Below are 16943 nucleotides of genomic sequence, written 5' to 3' on the forward strand. Positions count from 1 at the left end.
TGCACCAGGCGAGCGGTCTATCCGATGGGAGGTGTTGTGTCTAGTTCATACAGCATAGACACAATGAGGTAGCTAGGTGCACGCTAAACTGACGCAGACGGCGTTGAAGTTCTGGAACATGAGACTTATTAATGAATAAGAAGAAAAGTACGTAGCGTTATAATACTTAACTTTATTCTCTAGTTGGAATACATCTCTCTTGAATATTAGTAAGCTATAAGCACTGATACAAATGGCGCCTTGCTAGGTAGTAGCTATGGACTACGCTGAAGGCTATTCTATCTGTCTCTCGGCAAATGAGAGGAAAGCTTCGTACGTCTGGTCGCAAGCTATGTCGTCCGTACAACTGGGGGCGAGGTCTAGTCCGTGTCTTGTGACCTGCCATGTGGTGGCGCTAGGTTTGCGATTACACAGTGGCGACACGCGGGTCCGACATGTACTACAGGACCGCGGCCGATTTAAGTTACCACCTAGCAAGTGTGGTGTCTAGCGGTGACACCACAGGAGGCCCTCGTCACACGCCATTTATTATCGTGTCCATCTATGTAAAGATATGAAACGTTTCCTTCCAAGATGATTCCGCAATTTTTAGCATGATAGATCTCCACACTTACTTAGCTGTAGGTGAGGATTGATTCAAATGGCTCTGAGGACTATGGAACTTATCATCTGAGGTCATCAGTCCCCTAAAACTTAGAACTACCTAAACCTAAGTAACCTAAACACATGACACACATCCATGCCCGAGGCAGGATTCGAACCTGTGACCGTATCCGTCGCACGGTTCCAGACTGAAGCGCCTAGAACCGCTCGGCTGTACCAGCCGACTGTGTAAGTGCTGACTAACCCTGTGTAAATATCGGTTCACCGGTAATTATATCTTACGGGAAAACCTGACCCCTCGTAAAGAAGCGTGATTAGAAGTACTCCTCAATAGTCTCCGACCAACGCAGAGACGGTTATTTACCATTGAAACTGCTTTCTCAGACGCTGCTACTTCTTCTACTGTTGTAAAGACGTGTTCTCGAATAGATGTAAAATCTCTGTTTTTATTTTCTTTAGATGATTCTCAAAGTTCAGTAACAGCAGGGCTGTTGTAGCAGAGTTCCTCTGCAGGGAATCTAATTCGTTCCAGCCCCATGTTGTTCCTCCACGCTCTCGGAGAACAGGCGTAAACGGAGATTCCAAGCTGTAAAGCGGACAGTGAATCTCTGGGCTGAAAGCCTACACTGCTGCCGTTTCCGAAGTGAACGTTGGGAGTCCAGCATTTCGGCAGGCCGCTGGCGCGACTTCATTAGGTCCGAGGTAGGCTCGCTTAACCGTGAGGCTGGCCCCGCTCGGCAGACATCAGCTCCGCAGTAACCTCGGCACGTAAACACCGCGCCTCGTCCAACAGTCGTGCCAAGTTCGCAACTGTGAGCGGATTCTCCTGTATCCTGCCTGCTGAGTTACTGAGCAGGCAGCGGAACTGGACTGTAATTCGGAGTCTCACTGCCACACCTTGCGGAAACTTTTCTCCCCGAACGGGGGCTCGTAATCCGGTCACGATTAGTTCGTGTTACGCCTCGGGCAAGTTTTGTGGGCCTTAAATCTGCCGCTACTGGCTGTATACGCAAGAAATGTAATAAATGATGACTAAAGTTATTGTTTTGTATGTGTGGGGAAATATGATGAGCGTACACAAAAATGTTCAATAAAACTTTTTGCAAGCGTATTACAACGTAAGTATGTCCTTTGATAGACCAACAGTTCGGCCGCCGTAGAAAGTTGCCTTCGTCACGGTTGTGTATTAGGTGTACATCTTTGCTCCCGTCGTTCGATCTTTCCAGGCCTCTCGGAAAGTTACTATTGTTATGTGCCGACTACGCGTTGGCCACACGACTCACCCACGAATTCCTTCTACGTCGGTAGCATCCTCCTCACTGCAGTTGCGGTAGTCTACTGATGAGGCCGGCCGCTGTGACCGAGCGGTTCTAGGCGCTTCAGTCCGGAACCACGCGTCTGCTACGATCGCAGGTTCGAATCCTGCCTCAGGCATGGATGTGTGTGATGTCCTTCATTAGGTTTACGTAGTTCTAAACCTATGGGACTGATGACCACAGATGTTAAGTGCCATAGTGCTCAGAGCCATTTGAACCATTTTGAACTAATATTGGGTGAATAATATAGAGACTGGTGGTGTAGGGACAAAGAGTCACATAACGTCAGTCTGCTTTTAACCTAGCCTATGCCCGGTCGGCTAGCTACGCGGTCCATCACGCTGCTTCCCCGGCACGAATCCGGCGGATTAGTGTCGAGGTCCGGTGTGCCGGCCAGCCTGCGGATGGATTTTAAGGCGGTTTTCCATCTGCCTCGGATAATGCAGGCTGTTTCCCTTTATTGCGCCTCATTTACACGATGTAGCGACTGCTGCGTGAACACTGTCTCCACGTACACGTACACCATAATTACTCTACCACGTAAACATTTGGGGTTACACTCGTCTGCGGGGAGGGAGTGGGGGAAGGGGGAGGCGGGCGGGCGGGCAGGGGGAGGGTCCACTGGGGTCCGAACTGCACGATAACACTGGGTTCGGTGTGGGGCGGCAGTATGGTGGGTGGATTGCTGTGGCCTGTAATCACTGAGGGCTGTGGCGGGACGAAGCCTCTTCATCGTTTCTGAGTCCCCATCTTAATACACGATGCACAACCTAGCCTGGTGTGAAGCTTTGCCTAGGACGACACATCATGCAGAGTCCACACTAAACAGTAAGTATGATTATTAGTGTGGACCTGCAGCGGAGTCGTGACCCACACGGAGTTATTATTATTATTCTTTACTTTCTCAGACGTTAAGTCTGGTTAAAAATGAAAAGTGACGCGGACCTTGATCAGGCGTCACTTCCTTTTAACTGTATGGTATGTGTTATATTGCATTTAGGAACTTTCGGGTAATTGAACATGTATCAATAATTACTGATTTCTGTAGTTATATATATACGTTTGGATGTAGCTCTATTGCATTGATGTACTGGTGGATATTGTGTGGTATGACTCCTGTAGTTGATAGTATAATTGGTACGATGTCAACTTTATCCTGATGCCACATGTCCTTGACTTCCTCAGCCAGTTGGATGTATTTTTCAATTTTTTCTCCTGTTTTCTTTTGTATATTTGTTGTATTGGGTATGGATATTTCGATTAGTTGTGTTAATTTCTTCTTTTTATTGGTGAGTATGATGTCAGGTTTGTTATGTGGCGTTGTTTTATCTGTTATAATGGTTCTGATCCAGTATAATTTGTATTCATCATTCTCCAGTACATTTTGTGGTGCATACTTGTATGTAGGAACTTGTTGTTTTAAAAGTTTATGTTGTAAGGCAAGCTGTTGATGTATTATTTTTGCGACATTGTCATGTCTTCTGGGGTATTCTGTATTTGCTAGTATTGTACATCCGCTTGTGATGTGATCTACTGTTTCTATTTGTTGTTTACAAAGTCTGCATTTATCTGTTGTGGTATTGGGATCTTTAATAATATGCTTGCTGTAATACCTGGTGTTTATTGTTTGATCCTGTATTGCAATCATGAATCCTTCTGTCTCACTGTATATATTGCCTTTTCTTAGCCATGTGTTGGATGCGTCTTGATCGATGTGTGGCTGTGTTAGATGATACGGGTGCTTGCCATGAAGTGTTTTCTTTTTCCAATTTACTTTCTTCGTATCTGTTGATGTTATGTGGTCTAACGGGTTGTAGAGGTGGTTATGAAATTGTAGTGGTGTAGCCGATGTATTTATATGAGTGATTGCTTTGTGTATTTTGCTAGTTTCTGCTCGTTCTATAAAGAATTTTCTTAAATTGTCTACCTGTCCATAATGTAGGTTTTTTATATCGATAAATCCCCTTCCTCCTTCCTTTCTGCTTAATGTGAATCTTTCTGTTGCTGAATGTATGTGATGTATTCTATATTTATGGCATTGTGATCGTGTAAGTGTATTGAGTGCTTCTAGGTCTGTGTTACTCCATTTCACTACTCCAAATGAGTAGGTCAATATTGGTATGGCATAAGTATTTATAGCTTTGGTCTTGTTTCTTGCTGTCAATTCTGTTTTCAGTATTTTTGTTAGTCTTTGTCTATATTTTTCTTTTAGTTCTTCTTTAATATTTGTATTATCTATTCCTATTTTTTGTCTGTATCCTAGATATTTATAGGCATCCGTTTTTTCCATTGCTTCTATGCAGTCGCTGTGGTTATCCAATATGTAATCTTCTTGTTTAGTGTGTTTTCCCTTGACTATGCTATTTTTCTTACATTTGTCTGTTCCAAACGCCATACTTATATCATTGCTGAATACTTCTGTTACCTTTAGTAATTGGTTGAGTTGTTGATTTGTTGCTGCCAGTAGTTTTAGATCATCCATGTATAGCAAATGTGTGATTTTGTGTGGGTATGTTCCAGTAATATTGTATCCATAATTTGTATTATTTAGCATGTTGGATAGTGGGTTCAGAGCAAGGCAGAACCAGAAAGGACTTAATCAGTCTCCTTGGTATATTCCACGCTTAATCTGTATTGGCTGTGATGTGATATTATCTGAATTTGTTTGGATATTAAGTGTGGTTTTCCAGTTTTTCATTACTATGTTTAGGAACTGTATCAATTTTGGATCTACTTTGTATATTTCCAATATTTGTAGTAACCATGAGTGGGGTACACTATCAAAAGCTTTTTGGTAATCAATGTATGCGTAGTGTAGAGACCTTTGTTTAGTTTTAGCTTGATATGTCACCTCTGCATCTATTATCAGTTGCTCTTTACATCCTCGTGCTCCTTTGCAGCAGCCTTTTTGTTCTTCATTTATAATTTTGTTCTGTGTTGTATGTGTCATTAATTTCTGTGTAATGACTGAAGTTAATATTTTGTAGATTGTTGGTAGGCATGTTATGGGGCGATATTTAGCTGGGTTTGCTGTGTCTGCTTGATCTTTAGGTTTCAGATAAGTTATTCCATGTGTAAGTGTATCAGGGAATATGTATGGGTCTGCAATGTAACTGTTAAATAATTTAGTTAGATGTGAATGTGTTGAGGTGAACTTCTTTAGCCAGAAATTTGCTATTTTATCATTTCATTTATTATTATTATTATTATTATTATTATTATTATTACTATTATTATTTCTATTATTTCTATTATTTATTTCCCTTCTCAGAGGTTATGTCTGGTCAAAAATGGAAAGTGACGCGGATGTTGATCAAGCGTGGCTTCCTTTTAACTTTACAGTATATGTTATACTGCATTTAGGAACTTTCGGGTAATTTAACATGTATCAATAATTACGGATTTCTGTAGTTGTATATACACTCCTGGAAATGGAAAAAAGAACACATTGACACCGGTGTGTCAGACCCACCATACTTGCTCCGGACACTGCGAGAGGGCTGTACAAGCAATGATCACACGCACGGCACAGCGGACACACCAGGAACCGCGGTGTTGGCCGTCGAATGGCGCTAGCTGCGCAGCATTTGTGCACCGCCGCCGTCAGTGTCAGCCAGTTTGCCGTGGCATACGGAGCTCCATCACAGTCTTTAACACTGGTAGCATGCCGCGACAGCGTGGACGTGAACCGTATGTGCAGTTGACGGACTTTGAGCGAAGGCGTATAGTGGGCATGCGGGAGGCCGGGTGGACGTACCGCCGAATTGCCCAACACGTGGGGCGTGAGGTCTCCACAGTACATCGATGTTGCCAGTGGTCGGCGGAAGGTGCACGTGCCCGTCGACCTGGGACCGGACCGCAGCGACGCACGGATGCACGCCAAGACCGTAGGATCCTACGCAGTGCCGTAGGGGACCGCACCGCCACTTCCCAGCAAATTAGGGACACTGTTGCTCCTGGGGTGTCGGCGAGGACCATTCGCAACCGTCTCCATGAAGCTGGGCTACGGTCCCGCACACCGTTAGGCCGTCTTCCGCTCACGCCCCAACATCGTGCAGCCCGCCTCCAGTGGTGTCGCGACAGGCGTGAATGGAGGGACGAATGGAGACGTGCCGTCTTCAGCGATGAGAGTCGCTTCTGCCTTGGTGCCAATGATGGTCGTATGCGTGTTTGGCACCGTGCAGGTGAGCGCCACAATCAGGACTGCATACGACCGAGGCACACAGGGCCAACACCCGGCACCATGGTGTGGGGAGCGATCTCCTACACTGGCCGTACACCACTGGTGATCGTCGAGGGGACACTGAATAGTGCACGGTACATCCAAACCGTCATCGAACCCATCGTTCTACCATTCCTAGACCGGCAAGGGAACTTGCTGTTCCAACAGGACAATGCATGTCCGCATGTATCCCGTGCCACCCAACGTACTCTAGAAGGTGTAAGTCAACTACCCTGGCCAGCAAGATCTCCGGATCTGTCCCCCATTGAGCATGTTTGGGACTGGATGAAGCGTCGTCTCACGCGGTCTGCACGTCCAGCACGAACGCTGGTCCAACTGAGGCGCCAGGTGGAAATGGCATGGCAAGCCGTTCCACAGGACTACATCCAGCATCTCTACGATCGTCTCCATGGGAGAATAGCAGCCTGCATTGCTGCGAAACGTGGATACACACTGTACTAGTGCCGACATTGTGCATGCTCTGTTGCCTGTGTCTATGTGCCTGTGGTTCTGTCAGTGTGATCATGTGATGTATCTGACCCCAGGAATGTGTCAATAAAGTTTCCCCTTCCTGGGACAATGAATTCACGGTGTTCTTATTTCAATTTCCAGGAGTGTATAAGTTTGGATGTAGCTGTATTGCATTGATGTACTGGTGGATATTGTGTGGTATGACTCCTGTAGTTGATAGTATAATTGGTAAAATGTCAACTCTATCCTGATGCCACATGTCCTTCACTTCCTCAGCCAGTTGGATGTATTTTTCAATTTTTTTCTCCTGTTTTCTTTTGTGTATTTGTTGTATTGGGTATGAATATTTCGATTAGTTGTTTTAATTTCTTCTTTTTATTGGTGAGTATGATGTCAGGTTTGTTATGTGGTATTGTTTTATCTCTTATAATGGTTCTGTTCCAGTATTATTTTTGCGACATTGTCATGTCTTCTGGCGTATTCTGTATTAGCTAGTATTGTACATCCGCTTGTGATGTGGTCTACTGTTTCTATTTATGGTTTGCAAAGTCTGCATTTATCTGTTGTGGTATTGGGATCTTTAATAATATGCTTGCTGTAATATCTGGTGTTTATTGTTTGATCCTGTACTGCGATCATGAATCCTTCCATCTCACTGTATATATTGCCTTTTGTTAGCCATGTGTTGGATGCGTCTTGATCGATGTGTGGCTTTGTTAGATGATACGGGTGCTTGCCATGTAGTGTTTTCTTCTTCCAATTTACTTTCTTCGTGTCTGTTGATGTTATGTGATCTAAAGGGTTGTAGAAGTGGTTATGAAATTGCAGTGGTGTAGCCGATGTGTTTATATGAGTGATTGCTTTGTGTATTTTGCTAGTTTCTGCTCGTTCTAGAAAGAATTTTCTTAAATTGTCTACCTGTCCATAATGTAGGTTTTGTATGTCGATAAATCCCCTTCCTCCTTCCTTTCTGCTTAATGTGAATCTTTCTGTTGCTGAATGTATGTGATGTATTTTATATTAGTGGCATTGTGATCGTGTAAGTGTATTGAGTACTTCTAGGTCTGTGTTACTCCATTTCACTACTCCAAATGAGTAGGTCAATATTGGTATAGCATAGGTATTTACAGCTTTTGTCTTGTTTCTTGCTGTCAATTCTGGTTTCAGTATTTTTGTTAGTCTTTGTCTATATTTTTCTTTCAGTTCTTCTTTAATATTTGTATTATCTATTCCTATTTTTTGTCTGTATCCTAGATATTTATAGGCATCTGTTGTTTCCATCGCTTCTATGCTGTCGCTGTGGTTATCGAATATGTAATCTTCTTGTTTAGTGTGTTTTCCCTTGACTATGCTATTTTTCTTACATTTGTCTGTTCCAAAAGCCATATTTATATCATTGCAGAATATTTCTGTTACCCTTAGTAATTGGAGTTGTTGATTTGTTGCTGCTAGTAGTTTTAGATCATCCATGTACATTTTGTGTGGGTATGTTCCAGTAATATTGTATCCATAATTTGTAATATTTAGCATGTTGGATAGTGGGTTCAGAGCAAGGCAGAACCAGAAAGGACTTAATGAGTCTCCTTCGTATATTCCACGCTTAATCTGTATTAGCTGTGATGTGATATTATATGAATTAGTTTTAGCGTTGTTGATTTTATCTTTTTATTTCCACAGTAACGGAGTTTAAAACTGTGAAAATTATACGGTTTATAATTTGTGGTTAGCTATAGATACTTCTTAATTTCTGCAGTTCGTAGTGCTAGATTATCAATGTGATCTTACGTGTTCCTTTTTAAAATAAGCTTCTATGAAAAATGAAGTAAAATTACATGTATCTTACTTTTTGCCGGGACGACGTAACCGCTAGAATTGCCCTGACAGACTACGAAGACAAGATAGCATTTACCATTACATTTATCATTATAGAATTGAACTTTAAAATTTTATGATCTTTTCGTATTGTTTCAGTACGTATAAATATGGTTTGAAGGTATGTTAGAAATTTCGTGGCCTTTATTGTAATGGTACAGTTAAATTGTAATGGTATTACGGTTTATATTTTTTAATTAGATCAAACCAATATCCTGTTTCTGTCATTAGTTGAATTAATTGTATGTGACGAAATAGGCTCTGTCTGCAATATAGTAAACCAAAAAAATGGTTCAAATGGCTCTGAGCATTATGGGACTTAACTTCTGTGGTCATTATTCCCCTAGATCTTAGAACTACTTAAACCTAACTAACCTAAGGACATCACACACATCCATGCCCGAGGCAGGATTCGAACCTGCGACCGTAGCGGTCACGCGGTTCCAGACTGTAGCGCCTAGTCCGCAGCTCGTGGTCATGCGGTAGCATTCTCGCTTCCCACGCCCGGGTTCCCGGGTTCGATTGCCGGCGTGGTCAGGGATTTTCTCTGCCTCGTGATGATTGGGTGTTGTGTGATGTCCTCAGGTTAGTTAGGTTTAAGTAGTTCTAAGTTCTAGGGGACTGATGACCATAGATGTTAAGTCCCATAGTGCTCAGAGCCAATTTTTGTAGCGCCTAGAACCGCTCGGCTACTGCGGCCGGCAGTAAAACAAGAGAAAATAAAACAGAATTATACTAATTAGTCCACTCATGAAGATTTTTCCAGCATTCCATACGTGAGTGGTATAGGAAGAAGCCGTAACATGTGCTCGCATGCTGAGTACCGTCATAACATAAAATAATGTATACAAGATTGGAACGTGTCTCTGGTGCATTAGTAAATGCACCACGCTGATTCAGGCCAGTGGTCGAAACATTGACCTGCACAACATGCCGACATAGTCAAATAACAGAAAAAGTTTAGCTGAAGATGACAACGGCCGTTTTTTATTAAGAAATGGTGGCAGGTGTAGCGGGACGTCACATAACATGATAAAAAAGGTACTAAATAACTTCACAAATATACCAAAACGGACATCGTAATGAAATGTTATTGTGTGAACTTTCAAAGATATAAATATCATTTCTTCTCAGAGAAATAAGACTCTGTCATCAATTAATATGATCTGCGAATGTAACTGCAATCTGTTTTTTTTTTTTTCCCAAGAAGATTCCCTCTCTTCTCTTACTTTTTCGTAAAGTAAGTAGTTTTGTGACGAGGCACGAAAAAGTGTAAGTATCATGTAACAATTAGCCTAAATCTAATAAAATGTTACTTAAAAGTGTTAATTTTCATATACACCAGCTCCTATATTCACGAAGTGGCAAAATTAATTTCTTTATGCTAATTTTATAGGGGAACATAGGTGCACAGGTCAGTGCCATTGTTCTAAATGATAATGGTCCAGAGTTGTAATCAACATTTTAATATTATCTAATTTTGACAAATAAAGATAAATGTAAATGTAGGAGATTTCTCTTGGTTTGCGGCTCTTCCTTTGCAACAATAAAAGTAATCAATATTTTCAATATTAAATCATAGTTGAGTAAATTGAGTTCAGTAAATTTTTTGATCCTCGCTTAACGAAATTGCGGGAATCTCCATAGCCTTGCATTTTCACAAAAGTAAAAAAAAAAAATTAACAAAACAAACTTTTACAAGAAATACAGTCATATATCTGTAATTCTGTGTCGGGCAAATTAACTGCGAGAAGCACCACAAATGAATCACTGACGTACATTGGTTGTTTTTAACACCGTTACAAGTTTTGTTATTGACTCGCAAGTTGAAGCGGGCAATAATGAAATCCTACAGCGATGTATTTGTAACTTATTTATGTGAACTAAAGTAACTTGTTTGTGTGAAATAACATGACATCATATTCTACGATTGAAAATATTACAAATGTCTAAAGATTTTGAATATGTTCAAAAGTGTGTGAAATCTTATGGGACTTAACTGCTAAGGTCATTAGTCCCTAAGCCTACACACCACTTAACCGAAATTATCCTAAGGACAAACACACACACCCATTCCCGAGGGAGGACTCGAACCTCCACCCGGACCTGCCACACAGTCCATGACTGCAGCGCCTTAGACCGCTTTTTTTCTTTTTCCTTTTTTTTTCATTTTGTTCGGTATTGTTCGTTGCGTTTGATCTGGGCGTATGTCACAAGACATCCGTTCAAGTTGATCGTTGATTCCTTTACTCAGTTTTTTTTATTACAGAGGGCAAGCAGCCCTCTGATGAAACACGCTGAGCTACCGTGCCGGCAGCCGCTCGGCTAATCCCGCGCGGCGTCGAAGGATGTATAGTGATGTAAAACATTAGCAGCTAAAAGAGAATATGGCGCCATTTAGAAAGTTTATAGATGCTATGGAAACATTTTATTAGAAATCACACAAAGTTGTGATAAGTTTAGGGTTAAAATTTTAAAGACAGTAGCGGAATTTAAAACGAGCAGTTGAAATGAGCGCAGAATCGGAATGAATCTTCAATCAGAAATGGATGTATTGGGGGGTGTTGGCAAGCTCCGAATTTCTGATAACATATAACTGTCGACCGCATCGTTGTTGGTGATGCTACCTTAAAAAAATAATACAAAGTCGGCTCTGGTATGTCCACGATGGAGTACACCAGTATTCACTGTTCGTGACTGCTTGTCGATGATGGGGTGTTCCTCTATATAGGAACTTGGAGACATGCATTGAATATGTGGTGCAGCATTAGGTAATGACCAGGAAGCCGAACAAATTACAGAGGAGGAAGTTCTGCAACAGCTGTCATCTCAACTGGGGAAAATTTTATTGCCATTGTCAGGGCTCTCGACAAAGAGATGTATGAGTGAAACACATTGAGGAGATGTAGTTGGATCTTTTGGGAGAAGATACATAAATAACCGACTTCAGCCTGATCGGGAAATGCGTATATCCCGGAATACCGTTTGTAGGCAGGCGATGGAGCAGTAATTATGCCTCTGTTATAGAAAAAACGTATACGGGCAATGGAGACAAATCATTTTGAACCCAGTGTCCAGTTTTGTCGATGGGTTATGTTATGGTACATGCTTTGAAACCGCCTTCAATTGTTGCTATGAGCCGTAAGTTATTTGTTAGTAAATTGGTATGTGTAAATTTCTGATAATTAGTCTCTCATTTCAAGGAACTCGGTTCAAAATTCGGAATAAATTTTGTCCTAGAGATATGAGGCACCCTAAAATTACTAAAATTAGGTGTCTTGCAAAGCAAAAAGGAATATTAGTTAGTTAAAACATAGGCTACGTCCTAAATAGATAACGGTCTTACTGAAGAAGCAAAATAATAAAACAATATGTAACAAAAATGTTGAAGACAAGGTGTCTATCGCAGGGTTGAGTTAGAGTAACCACAAACGTAAATCGAAATTGAATTACAGTGAAATTGAGACCATTAGCTGCTTAAAGGCGTTGATAAATACCAATGCAGACAGATGAAAATATGTGCTCTTACCAGGACGCGAACCCGGGTTCGCCTGCTTACATTGCAGACGTTCTATTCGACTGAGCCACCAAGGACACAGTGGACAATCCGACTGCATGGACTACTTATCTCTGGCACGCTCCCCGTGAGACCCACATTTCCAACTTACTGTCCACACACTACATTTGTAATGCTCCTGCCCACTATGCTCATTACTTGCGGCGGTCAATCTACCGATTGTCTGTGTCCTCGGTGGTTCAGTCGGATAGAGCGTCTGCCATGTAAGCAAGAGATCCTGTGGGTTAGAGTCCCGGTCAGGGCAAACATTTTCAACTGTCCCCATTGATATTTATCAACGCCTGTAAGCAGCTAATGGTATGGATTTTATTGTAATTTCATTGGTCGAGAGCTGCAAGATCTTCATATAGATCGAAATAACATGTCAAGAATTTAGACTTTCCTACTTTTGAACGCACTGACTGAGTAGTCTTATGTTTTCTAGGACGTTATTGTTACTGTCAGATGAGTACGGCAGAGAGTGAATAAATATATTCAGTCGAGCCCATTACACTACAGATCAAAGGTGGAATACAAGACTGTCCTAAATGTAAACTACCAATAAACATTTGGGAGTTTCCTATCTGTCAACTACACTGTAAGTAAGCTACATTCAGCTTGCATATTGAAAGTAATTATGTGCGTACGTGTGATCTTATTTTTAGGCATGTTACTAAGAAACTTTGTGGTTTACTTCCCTGAACTAAGTACTTGGAGTATCCCTGCCTTAACCTACGTCGATATGACTGACACATCGCATTCAAATGGTTCAAATGGCTCTGAGCACTATGGGACTCAACTGCTGTGGTCATAAGTCCCCTAGAACTTAGAACTACTTAAACCTAACTAACCTACGGACATCACACACGTCCATGCCCGAGGCAGGATTCGAACCTGCGACCGTAGCGGTCGTGCGGTGCCGGACTGTAGCGCCTTTAACCGCTCGGCCACTCCGGCCGGTGACACATCGGAAAAGAACTGTATAGACAGCGGATTGTTTGAGAACCCTATAAGTACACAAATTATTTTGAAAACTGTATGGCAAATAGTGAACATACACATTCACTACAAAACTACATCTGAAAATAACGTATGTGACCACACCAAAAATCACAGTAGATCGTTTTCAGAGAGCGCTAAAAGCAACTCTTTTCGAAATCACAGTATCTGCTGTTGACGTAAGGTTGTACAAGAATCCTGACTAAATGTGCGATCCAGACGGAACACTGGTTACAGTTTCTGATTATTAATAATTTCTAATATGCCTGTGTGACAGGGAACTTCTATTCTACATTTTGATTCGGTTTACAAACACACACCGCTGGAAACCATTTGAGGGGACGTGGTGCATTATCCAGGTCCATCAATTCACACACACATTTCGTAGTGTGAAAATGAGAGTGCAAGGTGTACAACAAAATGGATAATGTAGAAAAGAAGCAAGAGTAAATTGCCTAAGCCGAAGATAATAATGACAGCTCAGTAAACATCAACTCATAAGAAATGTGCAACAGATTGACGAGACTTCAGCACTGCGATTTTAGTTTGCTATTCGCGCAAGAGTGTCTGCGGAGGTGCACTGTCTCGTATGGCTCAGTTTACATCCAGATATATTTTCCGAGCACTGAAAAAAATTCTGAGTCATTGCTCACTCTTAATTACAAATACGTGACGTGTAACAGGCTCTTTAGGGCAGGAGCCAAATTCTCGGTTCATTTTCTCGGCGGCCAATTCGATGGACTAGGACGGAGCTTCTCTCATCCAACTTTCGCTAATTCTCCAGTGTTTATGGAATGAGTTGGGCGCACGGGCTGCTCGGGCAACTCTCCAGGTGGCCTGCGGCCAACGCTCCGCCTTTGAACACAATAGCACCCACAGTTCAGAAATGTCGTTTCCGCTCCATCTGACTAAAACAATGCAGAAGTATGTCACAAATACCCCAGCAAAGAGGGCGATTAGTTATTCGCAAAATGATATTGCACTATTTTTAACTTTTTACTTGAAGGTATTTTATCGAGCGCTCCTTTAGTTTGAAAATCTTATGTGTACTTATGTGTCTTGAAGTTTTTTTAATGATGTGATGAGTATTCAAGAAGGACGTAGGATTGCAGCTGGGTGATGTAGAGTTTTAGCAACGATGTTTTAGAAGACTATCGGGCAGCCACCTCCATGGCCATAAATTTAAGGGGAGGTTTACTATCTTTTTGCCCGTAAAAAGCATGTTATTTGAGAATTTGTTTCTCGGAGTGTGTTATAGCTATCAATGTGAAATTTGGTCAAAATGTTTTTCGATATTTTCTCTACAAAATTGAATTTTTTCTACCGGAAATGTCGAAGAGCAAAGGCGGAAGTGCCGTCGGGACGAAGCAAAATTTTGATGTAGACCTCCACGCGCGGTATGTCACAGGTCAGCCGGCTCGTCTGAAATCAAAATTGAGTTGACGTTAGTGGAGTATATAAGATTCGTCACGAGTTGTACCTCACCTAAGTTATTTGGACCATAGGAAACAAAATGGCGGCAATTTGAAGAAAAATAGTTTTTTCTCACCGATTTTTCGACTTCATCGGCCAAGTAAAAATATTTGTAGTTAATGGATCGGAATGAAAGTGGTACATCTCCTAGACAATTTAGTTGGCTTCGTCGGAAACAAAGAATCATGCCATTCGGTTCAGTGGATTTGAAGTTACCATAAAACGCAATAGAAAAAAACGTCATTTCGAGAAAAACGCGTTTCAAGTTTTGACTACATATAATGCAATAAATTCATAATAAAAAAATGCAATATTATGCAACGTGCGTTCAATCTGCTATTTCGGGTCCATAAACTAGTTCTTCCTCTTCCTCACAGAGGGCGTTCTGCTCGATCTGGGCCATCCTGCGCTGCTCCAGAGCCGCTAGTACGGCCGGTCACAAGCCGTTTTCGGCCGCTTAAATCCGGTGGTCGTCCGAATGCTTGGCGAACTGCGTCGGATAGAGTCCCACGGTGACGTCCATCGTTGTCATGGTCTTCAGAATTGCTGAATACCATTCGCTGAAGCTGCTCACTGCCAGGAAATTCGCAATCGCCACAGTCTTTGCACCAGAATGCAAATGCTTGGGGGCTAACTTCCAAACATACGCGTTAAAACTTTCATTTGAATTTTGTGTGTTTCCTCCTAAGCACCGGTACAGTGACTCTTCCTCCGAAAGGAAAAAAACTGGTGCGTGAAAAGGCCGATTTCAGGCAGGTGCATTTTTTGTTCAACCACGAATAACCAACATTTCCGTTCCGTATTCGGAAAAACCGTTTCAGGGGTGGATCCTGAACACTTTTATGGATCCAAAAATCCATTTAAAAATAGTTTTTTTTAACGAAGAGATAGGAAACCTCCCCATAAATATTGACAGAAACCGAAGCCTCTGTAGCAGACTGTCGTTAAGACATGCGCCTAAATTTTTCCCTCCGGCGGGAGGATCCACCCCTCTGTGAAGTTTGTGGCATGCAGCTTTCAGTTCAGCATATTGTGACTACGTGTGTCCTATGTACTGATATTAGGGCAGTCCTCGGTCTCGCTGGAGATCTGCCCGTAATCCCTGCAGATACCGATTGCAGTGTTACAAGGGTGGTGAAATTTTGTGAACTGTTAGGTCTCAGCCCAAAATTGGTGGAGAAGAGCGGCAGAATATAATAAATCATAAACTGCTCCGCATCTGAGGGCAGCCATCGTTCCCACCCATGAGATTTGCATGCTGACTTTTCGTCAGGGTCGAGCGTCCCCTCAGCCCAAATCATTATCATCATAGAATTTTTCCCCTCCTTTGTTGCACACTTCTTGAATGCAAGAATCATCTACGCTGTTTCAGCTTCTTGGCACTGTTAGATTGTGAGGGAGAATGACGATTAACGAGTGCTGAAAATGGGACCGTTAACTTACACACAAACTGGAATTCCATCAGGGCCTCGTATCTTCTTCATTTTCGAGAGATTCAGTTCATTTTTCATACCATCCATGCTTATTTCAACGTCATCGATCTTGAAATTTCCGAAGACAAATTAACTCAGAATTTTAGTAGGAATTATACCGCCATTTTTGGAACTTGAAGGATTAATTGTGCTTGCATTGCCGCACCTGTCTTTATAGTATATTTTCTGTGGGATACTTTAACCACCAAAACACGTTGAAATGTTAACTATATTTCTTGCAGATTGCTTTCTCTATTACAGGACGTGTTCTAGGTACGACCGTTTAACTGATGACCGGGGTGTTCCACAAAAATTATCACGTTTTACAAGACTGTGCTCTGCGTGAATGAAGACAGAAACTTGGAGTGACTTTAACTTACGCATAGGTTTAAAGAGTTTTTACTTTCAAAATAATCATCCGATTATACAATGATACATATTTTATATACACGCACCTGTGTTACTTCTTGTAATTAAGTTGAGGATCTAAGTTTTCATTTACGTTTCGCAAATCTTACGTGTGCCCTCCATCTAACGCTCACATGCACTTAGACAATACTCAAACTCTGCTGAAGACGCTTTGAATGTCTGAAAGTCTGTTGAGAGAGTCGAAACAAAGGAAGGTAGTGTTGTTGGACGTTGGGGTCTGGAGCGAAATCGACGTTGTAACTCATCTCAAAGATGTTCCACTGGGTTAAGGTTGGGACTACTAGGAGGCCAGTCAACTTCAGGAATGTTGTTATTTACAAGCCACTGCCTCACAAATGGTGCTGTATTACAAGGTACATTCTGAAGTTGATACAGTCAACAGCTACGAATAGTGTATGGAGTACACAATTCTGTAATGTGCGTTAATGTCCTTCCAAAGCCAGCATTTTCTTAACCGCAGTAAGGGATCCACACCGTAAACACGGAAAACATCCACATATCGTAGCATCACCTCACCTGTACTTCACGGT

This window comes from Schistocerca nitens, chromosome 6, assembly GCF_023898315.1.
Source record: "Schistocerca nitens isolate TAMUIC-IGC-003100 chromosome 6, iqSchNite1.1, whole genome shotgun sequence".
In the NCBI taxonomy this organism is placed as follows: domain Eukaryota; kingdom Metazoa; phylum Arthropoda; class Insecta; order Orthoptera; family Acrididae; genus Schistocerca; species Schistocerca nitens.